General features: G+C 39.7%; 1 pseudogene; it reads right to left on the bottom strand.

Moving 5' to 3' along the window:
- Window positions 1-11,935: 11,935 nt before the first annotated feature.
- Window positions 11,936-12,102, bottom strand: LOC130563102 (U2 spliceosomal RNA; annotated as a pseudogene).
- Between the last annotated feature and the right edge of the window lie 7,645 nt (window positions 12,103-19,747).

The following is a 19,747-nucleotide window of genomic DNA, read 5'->3' on the forward strand; positions in this document are numbered from 1 at the left end:
CTGCAGGCTTATTACAAAAACTCCAATTGGTCCAAAACGCGGCAGCTCGAGTTCTTACACGTACAAAAAAGTATGAACATATTAGCCCGGTTCTGTCAACCTTGCACTGGTTACCTATAAAGCATCGCGTTAACTTTAAAATCTTGCTTATTACCTATAAAGCCCTACATGGTTTAGCTCCTCAATACTTGAATGAACTCCTTTTGTATTACAGTCCTTCACGTGCATTACGCTCTCAGGCGTCCTGTCAGTTGGTAATACCTAGAATTTCAAAATCAAGTGCAGGTGGTAGATCCTTTTCCTATCTAGCGCCTAAACTTTGGAATAGTCTTCCCTGCACTGTCCGGGAGGCAGACACACTCTGTCAGTTTAAATCTAGACTAAAGACGCATCTTTTTAATCTTGCATACACTACTCTTCCATAATATAAATCTTTAGAGGGTTTAGGCTGCATTAGTTAGATCAACCGGAACCAAAAACACAACTGATGTACTTGTTGCATCAAAGAGTACAGAACAGTACTCTACTCTCAGCCAGTCTTGTCTCATTGTTCCAAGGTTACCACAGCGAGCAGGATGCAGTTCATGGCCTGACCTGATGGTAGAGCGGAGAATGGGAAGTGGGGACCTGACAAGAGCTGAGATGATAGAGCTGGATAAAGAAGGACGCGGTCACCTGACACGTCTTCATGGCCTGACCTGATGGTAGAGTGGAGAATGGGAAGCGGCGACCTGACAAGAGCTGAGATGATATAGCTGGATAAAGAAGGATGCGGTCACCTGACACGTCTTAACCACACATTTTCAAATGCTATTAGATTATTAATGATAATCTTAAACTATAATTTACCTTATTAGTAAGTTTATTTATTTTATTTAGCCTTGTTGTGCAAGCTCTCTGGAGCTTGTGCAGAGGCAGCAGCTTTTGCCAGAGGGGAACTGGAATCCCCTGGTTGGGCCTGGGTTCTCCTGAGGTTTTTTTTCTCGATTAGAGTTTTGGGTTCCTCGCCACCATTTGCATACTTTTTTTGCACTATTTGCCTGGCCGGGGGGCTGCTTTAGAATTTTAAAGTTTTACTTAATTAATATTGCATATAGGAATTTATAGTCTGCTATATTTGACCTGTGCTTCCTCTCTCCTTTATCTTAAATGTGTGCTTTCACTGAGCGTGTGTGTGTGCGTGCGTGCGTGCGTGTCTGTGTGTGTGTGTGTACTTGTCTGTCTACGTGTGTGTGTATGTCCGTGTGTGTGTGTCTATGTCTATGTGTGTTAGTACGTGTGCATATTGTGTGTGTGGAGTGTTTTGTATGTGGGTATGTCTGTCTTCTGTGTTTTCAACTTTTTCTTGTTTTTGCAGGTGCAACTTTAATTGTTTTACTTATAGTCAATATGTCTTATGTACAGCTGCTTTGTAACAATGGAAATTGTAAAAAGCACTATATAAATAAAGTTGAGTTGAGCAGAAAAGAACACTTTAGTTTTTCTTTTAAAGTTGTTACGTTGAAATGAATGCATGTTCAGTGCAGGTTTAAAAATTAAGGCATTTTGCACAAAGGCATTTGTTTCCTTCATTATATTTTTGTCAGACATTGTTACTGGTTAATCTTAAATATTTCATAACAAAGCAACTTTGTTGTAAGGACATTACAGAACAGCATTAAAAGATATATTTTGTGAAGGATATTGTGTAATTTCTGAGCACATATAGATATATTTTACATGTATTGAGCACTGTTATTCACCACAGTTATAAATGCACTTGATAAAATACCTAAAAAGTATTGAGAAGTATTCATAGGAACATTAGTACATAGATGGGTTGATCTGAAATCACATTTAATAAGAATTATTACATATAAGTAGGTTTATGATGATAATTTGATTATTTGAAGATGAATTGATGATTTAATGATACAATCTGTACCTGGGACCAATGATTGTTCATATAAATGCACTTAATGTCACTTTAAGCATGTTTAAAGCACATTTGAGCACAATGTAACAAGGTAAAATCCAGTGATGTTTTTAGAGGACTAAAGTTTGAAGCATGTTGTGCTCTCTCTGAAACCTGGGGATTTTCCACTGTTTAAAAGTAACCATGATTACGCACGTATGCCAAGGTGTGTTTGGTGGTCTCGTATGGAGACCATGGCTTGTTTGGTGGTCTCGTGTGGTAACCATTGTATGCAAATTATTTTTAAAATGATGTAATAGCCAGCGTACCACCATTAGACGTATCTTGTTGCCTGGGACTTATTGGTGGCAGGCAATTCACAAATGGTTAATAAAAATAAGCGATAACAGGAAAGTACCTGATTGGTTTTAGAAGAGACCACCTTTCAGAAGTTTTACTATAACTGTAGACTGGAAAACACTTGGTTTTTAGATGACTTGGAACATCTCACTTTGTTTGACTCGAGCAAATAAAGTTAACTCCTTGACACCTGGACCTTCTTTGTCTGAGAGATTTTTTGAACTACAAGACTGATATTTTTCCACAACAAGGATTACTTGTGTCGTCTTATAGATATGAAAAGACATGTTCATCCATATGAGAACATAATGGGCCTCATTTATCAATCTAACGTAGAAACACAAGCAGATCTGTGTGCAGAAATCGTCTTACAACAGGGTTTACGTGTGATTCATCAAACATTTGTATGCCGCCAATCTCATCGTACGAATGATCGTACCTTGATAAATGTGGGGGTGAAATCGGTCATAATTTACATATCACGCCCCTATAAATTCAGGGTGTAGATGCCTCGCCCCTAGATTTTGCGACATAGAGAAACGTAATCCGGCCAAAAAGAGGAACTTTTCCAATTTCGAAATTAAAGTTTAACCTTGAAAAGCGGAATCAAAGGAAGTAAAAAAACAGTTTGGAAAGAGATCGCTCTGCAACGTTGGTGTAGTAAACCGAACTCCAGCTGAGGTTTGTATTTTTATTGGATATTTATGTTTTGTAAATATGACCACAAATATTTTATTCATTATTAGTGTTTCTCTATTATTTTTACACCGAAAGTATTGTTGTTGCTTTAAATTACTTTGGATCTGACTTTAGTCTTGAAAAACTTTGTTTAAGTTGCATTAATGTGTTATCATAAAAACGAATGTAGATATAAATTACTGATAATTTTTATAGATTCATGTTTATATGTAAATGCTTTTATACAGTTTTCTTCATAGGTGAAGAGAAAATGGTCTGTGGCAGAGGAGACAGATGCATGTTTCTAAGCAGGATAAAGGTTTAAAATCTAATGCTGCTAACCTTGCATTTCAGGCTGCTTAAATCAAGCACACACAGTTTTATGTTCGCTTCATTTATTTTTTCAGAGGCAGGACGTTCTGTCAGAGGCAGGACGAGCGTTCTTCAGCCCCCACAAACCGGCCTGGAACCTGCCACACACAGCCAGGCAACCTCGAGCTGTGACCCAGTGCGCGTCTTCCACCCCATCGAACATCGCAGATCGCACAAATAAAAAACCATCAAAGCATGCGTGTTTTCTGTTTTCATTAAAATGCATATTTGTCAAACAAAGAGCTATCATCTTGCAAATAGGTAAACTTACCCATTGTAATTGAATATTGTTGTTTTACTTTTAATTGTGCATTGTAATTGGGGTAAATTATCTTAGAAGTAGCCTAAAAGCTCATGAACGTTTTTTTTACACCAAAGCACCCGTTAACCTTGTAATTTCAAACAATTAAATGATCATATAATTAGGCTAGAAAGGAAAATACTTTATTAATGTAATGAAAATAGGAAATCGCATAGGAATCTATTTTTACATTTGTTATATTAAACGAAAAAAACCAAATCTTTCTATTTGTCATTATTCCTTTTCAGTTATCAAAAGGGTAAAGCGCACACAGACCTTCACCCTATCTCAAAACTTGCGTACACGAACTGAGACCTGTCGTGAGATTTGATCGTAGCAACCGCTCGTGTCCATATTGATAAATGCCAAGTTTTGTGTGGCTACAACCGTACGCCCAGTTTTCGGTCATACGCTCGTTTCATAAATGAGGCCCAATATATTTTGTTCAATAAAAATGTTTTCTATGCTCATTTCTTTGGTCTGCAAAAAAACATCAATTGATGTTTTTAGGTATTTAATTGTCCGGACCTCGGCTAGTAAGGAGGGTTCATTTAATGGCCCTCATGCAGTTTTAGTTGAAGACCCCTGCTGTAGTCATTCGCGGCCCCTCATTGGCCAAGAGTCTACAGTGTCTAGTCACTGTAGACTACAGGCCAATCAGTAGGCTGACTGTCTATAGTTGGGATCTTATGCCCCTTTCATACCGCCAGAAACTAGCAGAGGCAGAGCGACGTGATCTCATTCATTTCAATGGAGAGCTAGCTACTTCCGGCGACACGAGCGAACATGAGCGACAGTGGCTGTGTCTCATTTCGTAAGGCTCTGTCCTCCAGAGGTCTCATTCGAAGGCTGCTACGTCATTGAGGCTGTTTTGTTTCATAAAATCAGGAAGGACTCTACAGAGGCACTCTTCAAATGTGACCTTCTTTGACAGGAATTCGAAGGATGCATATGAGCTGTATCCTTCGTTGCTAGAGATAACCGACAATTCTTTGCGTCGGCCAACATCTGTTATTTGAATAAACGGCAACAGCTGCACATTCAATCAAATATGTGGTGTTTAAATGTTAACAATTAACAGTTTGTGTCGCGTTTCTTTAATCTTAGCAGGCAGTAAATAGGGTTACAAGTGTTTAGTGATTTTTAAACGTTTTGAAACAGTAAGGCAAAGATTGTATATTTGTTTAACTCTTTTGGCATTGTTTAGGGTAGAAAGTAACCTACTTTTTACCTTTTAAATCATGTAGAAATCATTTTAATTAATTTGACAGGTGTGCGAGTGCAACGTGTTGTCATAGCAACGTGGTACTTTCTGTTTCCTTTTCTGCCAGTATGTCCTACTAAGGACATAGTATTATGTAGTCCTCGTTTAATTCTAAATTGAGAATCCTCCGTATACCGGAGAGGATGATACCTCTGGACAGTGGCGGCCAGTCAATAGGGGGCGCTGGGGCGCCGCCACCTTAAAGTTAGCCAGAGAAGAAAGCTACTTTAATATGCCAACAATAAGTTTAATACATATCGCAAATTAATAACGTAATAAAATAATTTAGTCATACTATTCCACCGTTAGTCATATTATCATTTATTAAAAAATCTAAAAATCTAAATTGTATTTTGTTCATACGTGTGTGCAGGGCGCCAGACAAACGAGTGTGTATGTAGGCACGAACATTTTTTAAAAGCATGTGATTTGAGGCTGAGCTCTAATTGGCTTGTTTCAAATCGTCCTTGGGGCGCAGAGTCAATGGTCCGTGTAACGCTTTGCAGTTCTTTTTTTCAATTTTCACCATCAAAATTAATTAAATGAAAATTGGTTTCAAACTTTTTTATTTTTATGGGTACTTCACAAATGGATAATTGTCTCTCAGTTTCATTTTCAATTATACGTGTTTGAGTAATTGCTTCAGAATTTCTGATTTTCGAGCAAACACAAAAATTACTTGTTATTCTAATTTTCCATTTTTGTGCGTGCGCTTGCAGCTGGATCGTACCATGATCGCCGGTGGTAGGGTTTTACAGTGCGTACTACTGTTTATATCAGATCACCGTTAACTTTGCATCTTAACTGCATTGTCTGGACAATGAGTGAGTGGAGTGCGCTTGATTCATATGAAAGTGTGATCCGTCGGTTGGTAGAAGAGCTGGGATACACATGCAAACAAGTAAAAGAGGTCCTGCATCAACAATATGGACTCAGGAGGGGTTCCAGTATTTCAACAATTTCAAAGCTTTGAAGAACATTCATCGTTTGGATTACGCGCGGTTAGGGAGAGATGGTGTTGATGCCGTTGTTCGACCAGCAGTAACTGTTTGCGGTTTTATTTATGCTTGTATCAACAAGACAATCTTCAGGACTTTAGGACCAATGTCAATAGACCTACTTTCATTCAAAGTCAGTCAAAACAGAACCACGCTGCAGAAAGAAAATGGGTTGAAATCAACCCACGAATTAACTACCCAATTAAGCATACACTGTGTGCCTTGGTTAACAATGGTTTCTTGGACATTGATGACCCTTTGTGGAAGCACTGTGTCTCTTCTGTTGCTTCAAAATGTTGCATGGTTGGGTTACAGAATTTCATTTCATCTTGGAATGCACACACAATCCCATCCAAGGGTATACCAGATGCTCTTTTTGCAGCCCATCCCAGAACCTCTCGGATCCCATCTCAGTTCTTTCCACCTGCTGTGGACGTTGCTGCTGAATACATTAGGAATGGAGGAACTCTGACTTATCCCACACCATTCGGACGAGACCCCCTCGATGGCCATGGTGACCTTCAGGTGCAGAGGGAAACGTTGCTGTTGTCAACCTGTAGTTACAATGAAATGTGTTATGCTTCTCTTTTAGGTCACAGTGACCTTTTCTGGGAGGGTCTGGAGACCTATGTGAACATAACACCTAGACTGGAGCCATAGTATTAATTTTTTTAGTTTAAAGTTTTTATAATGTTATTTGTTCTGTCTTTTGCCACACTTGAAATGGAACATGTATGATATGATCTCATGCTACACTACAAGGACATATACCTGCATTTACATGATTTATGTTTTGTACAGTAACTCATAGCCTATCACCAGTTATGCACTATGACTACGAGAAACTGGACAGTTGTCTTCATATTAAACAGAGTAGGAGTTTGATTCCTTTTGACTGTTTACATTTACACCACTGTATTACAGAGGCAAAATATATCTATACCACAATATATACCATTGCATTTTCAGATGACAGAAAGGGTATGATAAGTTATGTTATTAAAAGTAAGTAGTAAAGACGTCAGACTTTATTTTCATAATTGGTGATTTAAATTGTTCCTGCAAATGTTTATGGTCAGGGAAAATTTTCTGACTTTTTATAAAAATAATAAATAAACCCTTTTTTTGCAGACAAAAATCGTCAGAATACTGAAACTGAGTTTTCAGATGACAATGGTCCACAGGGTAGCAAAGCTACAGTACAAACATGATTATAATACATTGCTGTAGATTAAGTTCCTAACAACATCATTTCAGTAAAATTTGTTGTTCTGTCTTTGCTCTTCATGAACTGTAGCATGAAATGGTCTCACACTACACTACAATGACACAGCATACAGTAATTTTTAGCTATGCAATGTGATTATTGGTTCTATTGTTTTCCTATACTTCGTAAGTCGCTTTGGATAAAAGCGTCTGCTAAATGACTATGTAAATGAATATGGTAAACTGGGCATTGTCTCAAGGGCACAAACAACTTGCATTAATGACACCAGTCATTTTGCTAATTGAACAGGTTTATTTGAACATTTGTTATCACAGAAATTAACAGTTTTAAGTTTTTATATGTTATAGTATTCAACAAGATTTCCCACAACATTAGGAAAATACTCAATTCAGACTTTCTGTTTATATTTCAAGTAGCCTACCAGTACTATTTTGTAAACAGTGCTTTATACAGTAACAAGATAAGGTACTACATGTGAGAGATGCTCTTATTGCTCTTAAAAAGTTAAAAAGCACCAACACAAAAAACTGCAGTCTTTCAGTAAATAAACAGAAACAATAAACAGTAAACAGAAACAAACATGTTTCTTAATTGTAACAAAACAGTGTCAGTCAGACTATTTAAATCGCTTCATTTGTCAATAATGACAGTACCTCTCCTAGACCTCTTAAAAACACCAGCTTGCCAGCGAACATTTTGGCTTTGCATAAAAGGCAGCTGTCATTATCATTTAGATAGGTCTGGATACAGGGTCCACACCCTGCCATCTGCCCACAGCATGCAGTAATGACAAGCACAGAATTGGGAATGTTTGTGCACATTCTACATGATAACTCATTTCTCAGAGAGGAAGCAATGGTTAATGACTTCGACACCTCAGCAACCTTCTCTTTCAACTCTGCTAACACATCCATCTGTTGGACTACCTGTAAGACATTTGTCTTAATGTGGTCGACTGAAATTTTTAGCTCGCTAAATTTTTCATCCATGTTTTCAGCTAGCCTGGACACAGAATTTTTAATCTCAAGTTCAACATCTTGTAGGCCCTCCAGCACCTCATTTTCTTCAGAGTCCACTCTATGAGAAACAGAAAAAGTCAGAATCAGAATCAATAAAATTCAAACGATACCCAACCCTACAGATAATGAGTGTTATTTACATAATTTCAAACTGTGGCAGGCCAAAATGCTTAATTTTGAGTCCTAAAAAACATACCTTCTCTTTTTGGAGGCACTCTCAAGTCTTCCCATCTTCAGCTTGGACAGATCCATGGTTCTAATGGCATATACCTTCCGGCTTGATGCTTTCCAAAATTCCAAATCTAAAATGCAACAACGTATCTGTTATGCTCACATAATATATAATGAAACATACATAGCCAATAAACACATTTTTTTGTGTGTAAACTACTCACTCACTTGTGTGTATACCTAGTTAAAGCTAGAATACCCCAAAAGCAACCATTAAATCAATGTTAAACATTGTTGATTTCTCATTGAATCAATATCATTTTTGCACCCGTTATTAATGTTGAATTTTTCATAAACCATCAATATGGTGAGCAGTGTTTGCTTTACCTGGGCTCAACTCTTGGATTTTAAAGTTAGGATTTCTTTGCATGTTGTAACACTGTATTACAATTCATTTGTTATGGCAAAGAAAACTATGATCCAGTAGCATCAGGTAATGGTGATTTTGAATGATGTATTTATTGAATGATTTAATCATTGTGAAGCAACATCACCACTTTCTTAGAAATTAAGTACACATACTCAAACATTATTCACATCAATTCGACATCAAGAATCAGAATTTCTGTCTGCTATCAAACATCTGGGTAACCACTGCCCACCCCTCCGCCAAATGATTTATGGGATGTATGTAGTGAAATACCTTTGGTTTCTAACGTATCTGCAATTGCCAGACCTTTGGCATCACAAATAGAGAAGCTGTCTGCGGAATTTAAATATTCCTGTACAGTCTGTCCCACCACCTGCACACCCTGGCCTTCAATTATTGTAACATGCACTGTAGCTATGTTAGAGAAAAAAAAATCATCCAGTTTACCATTAGCAACTGCATTTGAAACACAACATATAGGGTGATCTTAATGATTTGGTTACTACTATACTTACTGTATGGAGATATTTTTCCGCTGTCCTCGATGTCTGCTACATATATTTGCTTTCTTACTGATTTGCCCCTTCGGATTAATGTCAGTGGGTGGGTTACTGACAAATGTCATTAATGTTCATTAATGTTTACTAATTACCTAGAGATATTAATATCGACCTGGTAAACTAGCCAATATAACAGGGCAGAGGTCATGGCAATGATATATTAAAAACAGTCACCTTAAAAATAGACTCCAGACGCTCCCTCGTTATATCTCGGGCTAACATGATTAATCTCTTCGAGCGATTATACAGGCTGAACTGCGGCTGGTACAAGTTATCCATCACCTTCACTTCTTGAGTGCATGTACTTGCATCACTTGTTGCCCGGCCGCTCGCACTGACATCATCGATGCACAGCAGGGGCGTAGCTACATGGTGGCCATGGGTGGCAACGGCTACCCCTGAATGATGGATGGCCACCTATCTGGCCACCTCTGTTGTGCGAAGCAGTTTTAAGATGCGTGTCGGAGTTTATGGAGTGCTGCGTGTCACGGTCCCACCGTCTTGTTTATGAAATTCTAGTCGTGTGGTGGGATCGGGGCAGAGTCCTTGGGTTTTATGTGGGAAGGCCATGAGATGTTTATGTTTTTACCTCTCATGTGTTTTTCCAGTGTCTGGTCTCTGTTCCCGCCATCTCGTTTCCTCGTTATCCTTCCCTAAGTGTTTGATTACCCACACCTGCCCCGTGTCGTTATCCCTGTTTGTCTTCCCTTTAAATACCCTCTTGTTTCTTTGTCTTGTGCTCCTGGATTGTATTGTGTTATGTGCGTGTACATACGTTGTGGTCATTGTGTTTTGCTGCGTCCTGTGTAAGTGTACTTATGTGCTTACCTGGTTGTTTAGTGTCTGAGTTTGCCCGTGTTCCTGTTGCTTTGCCCTGTCTGTGGATTTTTGTTTTATTATGATCCTGTCTGTATGTTTTGCCCCCTCGTGGGAAGTTTTTATTTTGTATTTATCCTTAGTTGATTTTCCCCCATCGTGGGTTTTTGTTTTGTCTTGTTATTTGTTAAATAAAGTGTTTTGTTAACCCCTTCACCGCCTGCCTGCATTTGGGTTCTTTCACCACCACTCGTGACCGCTGCGCATATCAATTAGCGTATGCACTGAAAGTAACGCGAGGATATTACTCTCGCGTTAATATGATGTCATGCACTGACGCAAACAGTCGGAGCGCTATTATCTGAACAGCTGCTAATCTCTTCGCTTCGTGACAGTGTACTGTCTGTGTACCATGGAAGTTCATCGCGTCGCGAGCAGAAGGATCAGGGTAGGGTTGCACCAGCCATTCGTAAGTTCTTTCTTAAACGTGAACGTAAAGTCCACACTAGAGGCTTAGTAAGTACTACTAGCTAGTTTGTAACTAAATCTGTATGTTATTCGGTTGCACCATTTGGTCTTAAGGCAGAACGTAGCTATCATAAACTCTCCGTAGAGTAATGCTTATCGCATAATATGACGTTTACCTTCAACAGTCCAATAGCAGCCTTTAAATTCGTGAGAAAAAGTTGTTGAAATGTTGTGAATTTCAAAACATTTTTGATTTAAACTTATTTTACCTCACATAATAACGGTAAAATCGGTATATAGAATACTACCTTTCATGAATAACATATTTAAAATAAACAAATGCTGTTTAAAACAATACAGCCTACTTAATGCAATAATAAATGACATGCAATATGTTCGTGCAATATGTTCGGTTCGTGTTAGAGCAGTCAAAAATTAAATGTCATCACATAATGTTCTCTATTTTAAAAGGTAAGTGACTGTAAATGTCAGCATTATCATGTGTGTAACTCATTGTGCTCGTGAATTAAAAAGGTCTTGGAGCGTCTGCCAATGGCTGAATTGCTCTCTGTATTCTCTAGCTATCTCCTCATCGTGCAACAGAGCGCAATTCAGCTTCCAGATCCCTCTCCCTACGGTCACTCCTGTGGTGAAAGAAAGGGTGCAAGAAAGCATAGCGTGGTCAGAAAAATACATGGGTGTCACTATAGCATCAGTTGGCGGGCAGTCATGTGTAAATATATAGGCAATTCGAGAGGCCTTGGCACCATCACCACTGACCCAGGTGTAGCCCACCTCTCTTGGATGCAAAGTTTTAAAACAGTCAACTAATTTAAAATCCTTCACTAAGCTTTGCATTAAAACTGACGTTTTATCCACCTTAAAATCCTCCCCTGCTCCATTTCTGTCTGCTCTGTTTAAAATGCAGTTAAAATCCCCTGCAACCACAAGTGGCACCCTCCCCAGCATGTGGGGCTGCAATTCCTCTAAAAGCTCATGCCTGTCATTCTTATCGTTAAAACCATACACATTTAAGATATTAAAATCTATATCTAAAAAAATCAGATTTGCTAAAATTGCCCGCCCGTCCCTCACCACAGTGCTGCCCTTCACACAGATATTTGGGTTGTTGATTAAAATAGCAACACCGTCAGATTTATTAAAATTTGATCCACTCCACAGGGAGGGGCCCGGGGTCCACAGCTCCGCCCACTTTCTATAATGTGTTAAAAAAGGCAGAGCACACTCTTGCAGTAAAAACACATCTGACTTAAAATTCTTTAAATATGATAAAATGCTCTGTGCTCGAAAAGTAGACTTCACACTTCTCACATTGATTGTAGAGATTGTGAGAGTCATGAGCAGTATAGTTTTAAAAAGGCATGACATTTAGAAGAGCAATAAAAGGACTACAGACTTGTAGCAAGCCCCTATTCCATCTCCATGTTGCAAAAATCAATTTAATATATGGTCCCCGGATAGGGAACGTATCAGATATTAAACTGATAAGAACAGATTTTTTTTTTTTTTTCCGAGAAGTTTTATTGATATTTAACTGCATATGTCACTCTTTTTTTTTTACCACATTTTAACTCGGACAAACACATACCATAAAGCCATTTTGAATAAGTTATTTAAACACAAATATAGAATAAATGATTGAAAACTCTCTCTTCTGTTGAGCAGGAGCGGCCTGAGCCCCTAACAAAACACAAAAAGTTCCGTCTGTTCAGCTCTCCAGAACAAGTCCATCCTAGGTGTTTGTGGTCCCAGCGGAGATCCTCTTGAACCATGGCACCGCTGCTCCTCTCGAGTTGATCCTCTGAGAAGGAGCATCTACGGGCGATCAGGGCCGGTTGCTGTGGAGACCTCCCTGTGAAGCTCCTGCCCCCACGTCCGAATGGCAAAGTACGGCGTACTCCTGCCGCCTTGATGAGGCCAGTTGGTGAGTGGCTGGCAGAGACACCTGTACGTGCTTCCCCACCAGCAGGTTTCTGGAGGTCCAGATGGCACCTTTGATGCAATTAATGGTGATCCAGAGATCTATTTCTTTTTTTTTTGGCTTTTTCCTCTGGATCGCTCCGCCTCTCACCATGCGGTAGTCTGGTACCCCCCCCTACTGGCAGGCACGGGAATTGCAGGGGGCCAGCCATTGCCCACAGGTCTCTCGCAGCACTGCACTCCCAGAGAGCGTGCCTCACTGTCTCCGGCCTGCCACACCCGGGCTGTGGACAGGTTGCATCTTTACCCATTCCTCGGGGGTGCATCACCGCCCTGACCGGGAGGATCTCATGGGCCACCATCCACGCCAGATCCTTGTGCTTGTTCTGCAGTTCTGAGTGGGATACCTCATGCCAAACCCTTTCCGCTTCACCTAGTGTGAGCCCAGGCACGGGGCTCACTTTTTCCCGCTCCTGAACAACAGAAAGAATCGAGCGATGGTTAGTTGGTCTTTTTTCCAAGTTAAAATGTTTTAAAAACTTTTTAATAAAATCATATGCTGGGGGAAGATTAAAAGCAACGGGTATTCTTAAGTCTACTGTTAAGATCTTCAAGGACCTCAGATATGACCCCATCCAGAACCGGCCATGGCTACTGTTTTGTGTTCTCTGAATGGGGCCGTTGCGTATTTGATGTGCAATGCTGTGTAATGTGCTCCTAAAACCAGGTGGGGGTCTGGGACTCCTTTGCCTCCATGCTCTGGTGCTCGCTTCATTACTTCTCTTCTCAGCCTCTCCCACTTAGACCCCCACAAAAAGTAAAAGATTGCTCGATCCAGTGCTAAAAGAAAGAATCTGGGGGGATAAAAAATTGAACATAATAATAAAAGCAATGGTAAAATCACAGTTTTAATAATTAAAACTTTTCCTTCCAAAGTCAGTTGTCTCAGTCGCCAAAACCCTAGTCTCTGTCTTACTTTTCCTAACCCGTCTGGCCAGTTCCCACTCCCTCCACCGTTGCTGTCAAATTTAACTCCCAATATCTTTAGATCTGTTGCTTTAACTGTCAGGTCAAGTCCCCTGGTTTCTGTGTGTAGCCAGGGGCCAAAGAACTGTGCTTGCGTTTTGTCTCTGTTCAGTTTGGCCCCTGACGCTCGCCCAAAACCAGTCAGTCACGTCCATGGTCCTCTTTATAGATAAAATGTCAGTGCATAAAATGTTAATATCGTCCATGTATAAAACTGTCTTTGCTGTCAGTCCCCCAGTCCCTGGTATGTCTAGTCCTTTTATCCACTGGTCCCTTCGCAAGATCTGCGCTAAGGCTCAATACAAGCCACGTATAGAAGAGGAGATAACGGACACCCCTGACGGACACCGCAACCTATATCTATTGCTTTGAAAGGTTCCCATTTACTAAAATTCTGCTGATTATCTCTCGATATAGCAAACCCACCCACGTTAAAAACCTCCCTGGGAAACCCATTTTTTGCAGTACTTGGAACAAGTACTGGTGCGAGACTCGGTCAAAAGCTTTTTCAAAATCTAAATTTAAAACTACAAGCCGGATACTTATGTCTCTCGCATAACAGATGGTGTCTCTTATCAGTACTAGGCTGTCCGTGATCTTTTGCCCAGGGACGGCGCAGGCTTGGTCTGGGTGGATTAAGTCTGTTAAAACCGTCGACATTCGTTGCATTAAAAGTTTGCTAAAAAGTTTCATGTCAAAATTTAAAAGGGTTATAGGACGCCAGTTCTTCAACTCTGCCTTATCGTCTTTTTTGTGTAGCAATGTCACTATTCCTGTTCTAAAACTTTCGGGTAAAGTATTGAGTTTGTCCAGGTCATTTAAAATCACAAAAAGGTCTTCTGATAAAATGTCCCAAAAGGTTTGATAAAACTCCAAAGAAAGTCCATCAGTTCCCGGTGACTTACCTTTCTTAAAATGTTTCAAAGCTTTTTCCATTTCTATAAAAGTGAAGTCTTTTATTAGGGGGCCGCTGTCTTTTATTGTCTTCGTGATGTAAGAGTATATCTTGTTCGCGACACTCCCCTCTATCCTCTTTTCTTGGTACAGATCTTGATAAAAACTTTCCACCACGTTTAAAATACCTTTTGTCTCTGTCAACATCTCGCCATGTTTGTCTTTAAGTTTTGTTATGGCTTTGTCTCTGTTGATGATTTTCTTAAAAAAATACCTTGTGCATTTTTCCCCTTCTTCAATTTCCTTTTCTTTGCATCTTATGATCACACCTCTGCTTTTAACCTCAGTTAAATTTACCATTTCTTTCTTTACTTCATCTATTTCTGCTTTAAAATCAAACCCCATGTTTAAAAGGTTAAAATAACGCTGCAACCTTTTCTGCAACCCCCCCATACGTCGTGTTTCTTTCTCCTTTTTCCTTTTCCCTGCTTGTCTAAAAAAAGTCTGTGTCTTACCCTTCACCATGTCCCACCAGTGTGCTCGTGATTTGAAAAAGTCCTGAAGGGTCTACCATTGTTTGTATTGCTCTATATATTCACTCACTATATCCTTGTCCTGCAGAAGAGAGCAGTTCAATTTCCACAGACCCTTACCTACAGTCACGCCCGAAGGGAGTGAAAGGGTACACGAAAGCATGACGTGGTCCGAGAAAAAGAGGGGGGTTAATGTAGCATCCGTGGGTGGGCAATTTCTGGTAAAAACATAATCTATACGAGAGGCTCTGGAACCGTCACCACTGGACCAGGTGAAGCCCTCCTCTCTAGGATGCATTGTTTTAAAACAGTCCATCAAATTAAAATCTTTTATGGTGTTCTGCAGTAAAACTGTTGTTTTGTCTACACTAAAATCATCCCCAGCCCCTTTCCTGTCCTTTTTACTTAAAACACAATTAAAGTCTCCTGCTAAGATTAAAGGTTCTCTTCCTAAAAGGTGGGGTTGCAGATCTTTTAAAAGCTCATGTCTCTCATTTTTTCCCGTAAAACCATACACATTTAAAATGTTAAAATACTTATCTAAAAAAAGTCAGATTGGCTAAAAGTGCCCGCCCTTCTCTCACCACTGTGTTACCTTTCACCAAGATGTTGGGATTATTTATTAAAATGGCAACTCCATCGTTTTTATTAAAATTCGAGCAGCTCCATAAAGATGGTCCATTGGTCCACAGATCCTCCCATTTCTTGTAAGACTTATTAAAAGGCAATGTGCACTCCTGTAGTATAAAAACATCTGACTTAAAAGACTTTAGACAGGATAAAACACTTTGCGCCCTTGGAGTGGCTTTCACGCTTCTTACATTGATTGTGGAAATAGTAAGAGCCATGATCATAAAAAAAGGAAGAAATGTTACTTTAAAAGGCATAAAAACTGTTAAAACGGGGTTTGCGAATACTTAACAACATTGTATGACCGATCTACTCCCCATTATCTATATCTTGTGAGACAAGTTCTTCCTTGATTTCCATTGGAGGGGAGTCAAGGGCTACAACTTGTTCACCTCCCAAGCTACTTCGAGCAGATCTCGGGGTGGATGCTTTAAGCTCAATCGATAAAAAGGAAGTTTCGTTTGGAGAATTAGTGGGGAAAATCCTGTTCAGGTCTCCAGATGAGGAGGATTCTGATATTGGTTCCATCCTATCTCTCTTTTCTATCTCCCTGGATAAAGGGGATTGATTTACCCTTTTCCTTTTTACCTGAGCCCTGGGAAGTTTATCGCTGGACTCTTCTCCTTCCTTTTCCTGTTGACCTATTTGCGTTTCTTTTTCTATATCATTTTCTTCTATTTCGCATTCCTCTTCTTCTGTTTCTTGATTCATTTCTAAATTACCTGAACCAGGCTGAGACTCGTTTTCTCTTTGTTCTCTGATCGCTGGTTTTAGCGGGAGATTTAAATTTTGTTGCTCCGCCCCCTCACTGATAAGAAAATATTTTTTTTCTTTCGAGAATTTTTTATTGACATCATTTAACAATTAAACATCTCATTCACATTTGTATAAAATCAACTTTCACATAAATAAATAATAAAACAAATTTGCAGTGAAATCAAGGAAAGAGAAGTAAAATCATTAAAATGAAAGAGAGAGAAAAACTTCTTAAAAACTCCCATAAGATGTTTAAAAGTATAAAACAAGAGAAACAAGACAATGGATACTAAAAACGCACAATTCCAAAAAACCACTGTCTCTCGTCATCTGTTGTCCAGAACCGGGAGGAGTCTCTAACAAAATGGCCATCACCCCACTCCGCAGAACCAGCCAATTTCCTTTTGCTTCTGGCATGCAGCGGAAATCCCTTCCCTCCGGCCCGCTGTTCCCGTAGCCGGTGGTGGTGAGGGTGCATCTACGGGCAGCCAGGTGCGGGGGCAAAGCCAGGACCCGAAGTAGGTTGTAGTTGTTGTGTTTCTCTGAGTAAATTTTTTTTTGTAGTTGTTGTTGATCTTTTCTGCAGTGATTGTGTTTGTTAACAGCAGATGTTCATCACTAATGACTCAATCATCACTATAATAATAATGAAACTCAATACAAATTCTGTCAAACAGGAGCACAGAAAGGTGTTGGTTTTAGGATAAATCTGGGCCAGAATTGAAATGAACTGTTGTTTATATTTGGGTCAGTTCTGCTTTATTATTATTATTTTTTGGCTGACATGCGGCATTGCTTTGGCTTCCTTGTGGCACAAACCTGGCAAACAGGAGCGGTCCACCCAAGTGCCATCATTCCATGCGGTATGTGGGCCAGATGAGGGGTTATGGGGAGTAAGGTGTGGGCCGGATTTGGGCCGCAACGATTAGCTGGTTTGGTTGCTATCTAGGTGCTGGTGTGTAGTTTGAAGTGGTTGAGTTCATGCACTATTACATAGTTTTTGTTGTCTGCCAACAGAAACAGAAGTCATTAAGAACCTATTTATTGTGCATTTGGGTGTATTGTTTTAATGCAATACTGTACTGTACACAACCGCTCAGAGAGTAGTGATATGAAGCAGACCTGACGCGCTTAAGCGCGATTTTTACTTCTGCGTAGGACCTAAGTCTAAGTACGTAGACGATGCCGTCGTGAACATTTATGGTTCTGCGTTGAGAGTATGCGTCGTACTGCAATTACACTGCCGAAACGCTAGTTGGCTCTTTGTGTTTTCACGGGTTTGCTCTTCTTCGCCGATGTTTTGTGTGTATGCTAGTGTAGTGTACATGTGATGGTTTGTACTTAATCCACTTCTAGTAGTCCAAGTTTCTACTCGTATCCATACTGCGTCTGACTTCTTGTAAGCATGACTTACACTTGTAGTCCAAGAATTGGCATTTTATTGATTACAAAGTCATTCACAGGAATTCCAGCAGCATGTACAACAACTTATTTGTTGATTTACTCCAGACTTAAATTGCCAGAATTAAAGATAACGGTCAAAAACTTGTATTGCTCCGCACTCGGGTTTTCTTCAAAAAACGTTAAGTACAACGAACAAAAAAAACAAAAGTCACGAGCCCCCGGAGCAAGCCACAACTGCGCACGCTCAGGGTAACCATAGCAAAAACGTGCAGGAGAACAATAAAGCCCAACAACAACTTCAACATTTAAGAGCACAAGAAAAATAATAATAACATAATAAATTAAATATGGCTCCTACAGCTAGTGTATGCAAACGACAATGGAGGCTGATCGCATCTTAATGGAGTTGGAGCTGATCGAAACAGAAAAATGTGTAATCCGTTATATTATTAACCTTACTTTCATGTTAGAAGTTAAACAGATGTTATGTTAAACTTAGTCTTGTCCACATTTTGGATTTTTATGTGTGTTCATTTAAATATTGTTGAAAAAAAGTTTACTTTTCAAAGGGGTGTACTCATTTACGCAGAGCACATACATAGATGTCAAAACTGTGTATTGAAATGATACCCTGATAGAATATCATATTTTGTCATGGACAACTCACCCTATTAATTGTTTAGTTAAAAATGAAACGAAATGCAACCAAGATCTGGAAGTGTCACAATTTTGTTCTTTATTTGCAAAAGAGTCAAAGAACAGAATATGTAAAAGTACAAACTATGTATAGATGAGTATACAATGCAATATTAACACAAATATAAAACTTTAAAAAAACTAGTAACAATAAAAGGTAAAACAAAAAATAAAACTATAAAGCCAATAAAGTGCAAAAGATCGTAAACAGTGTTTATAAAGTGCGAAGTTCTTCATGTCTTTTGCTGACACTCTTCCAAACCGACGTTAGAGGAAATCTCTCTCCAAGAATTCGACGCCATCTGACAGTCTTTATAGTCAGCCGAAGAGGAGTCATACAGATGCGTGCATTTCCGAACCTCTTCAATCAGACGCTCAGTACTTGGTCGATGTCGATGCTCACCATGTTGTTCTTTTGTGGACTCTGAACTTGCCGGAAGAAGACGCCAGAAATGCGTAGATGGAAGTACGATGCTGCCAAACCGACCAATCACAGCGCTTGCGGTCCGCGTAGGGTCCGCGTTGAGTTGACGCGTTGTTACATTTTTGGAGAGGTGCGCGTGAGGCTACGGCGTAGGGTACGCGGCTCTGCGTACGCAGAACCATAAATTGGCCTTTAGCTTGTCAGATACTACGTGATGACGTCACTGATATGCAAATTAGCGCGTGGCGTCATCTGGCGACATTTAGCGACTTTTCGGGCAGGCTTTAGCTACTTTCCGTTGAAAAGAGTTGGCAACACTGGCCCAAAGGGACATGTTGGCTGGGATAGCACTGCTGTGTGCCGCAATATACAGCATCTGCTAAATTTAACTAATTTTTCCATTTCTCTCTGCTTTAAGTCCCCCCAACCGGAAACTGCCTAGGGTTCTGATCATGAAATGCGGAAGTCACGCATGCATAGAGCCCATTAAACTCAAACGCAATCAATCTAATCAAGTACTATTAAAACAGTTTATGAAGTTATTATTGTGTTTTAATAGCATTAAATCAATATTACACGACAATGCTTAATAAATAATACGTTGTGACGTTATACTCGATGGGTCAAAGCCTGTCAGGCCCATTCATATCCGCGTTAGTTTAATTAATGTACACTTTCTAAAAATGAGAAGCTGGTCCTCGTCCAAGGTCAGGTATGCCTGTCGTTACATTATCCAAAAACAGTCAACAACAACAAAGCATTTTAAAACCGTTTACGTGACTGCTGTCGATTCCAAAACACCTGGTTTCCACCGCAGTTTCTTTACAAAGCCTGGATTACAGTTTGCCCATTTTGGTAATCCATCTACAGTAAAAGTAAAACAC

This window comes from Triplophysa rosa, linkage group LG1, assembly GCF_024868665.1.
Source record: "Triplophysa rosa linkage group LG1, Trosa_1v2, whole genome shotgun sequence".
Lineage (NCBI taxonomy): Eukaryota > Metazoa > Chordata > Actinopteri > Cypriniformes > Nemacheilidae > Triplophysa > Triplophysa rosa.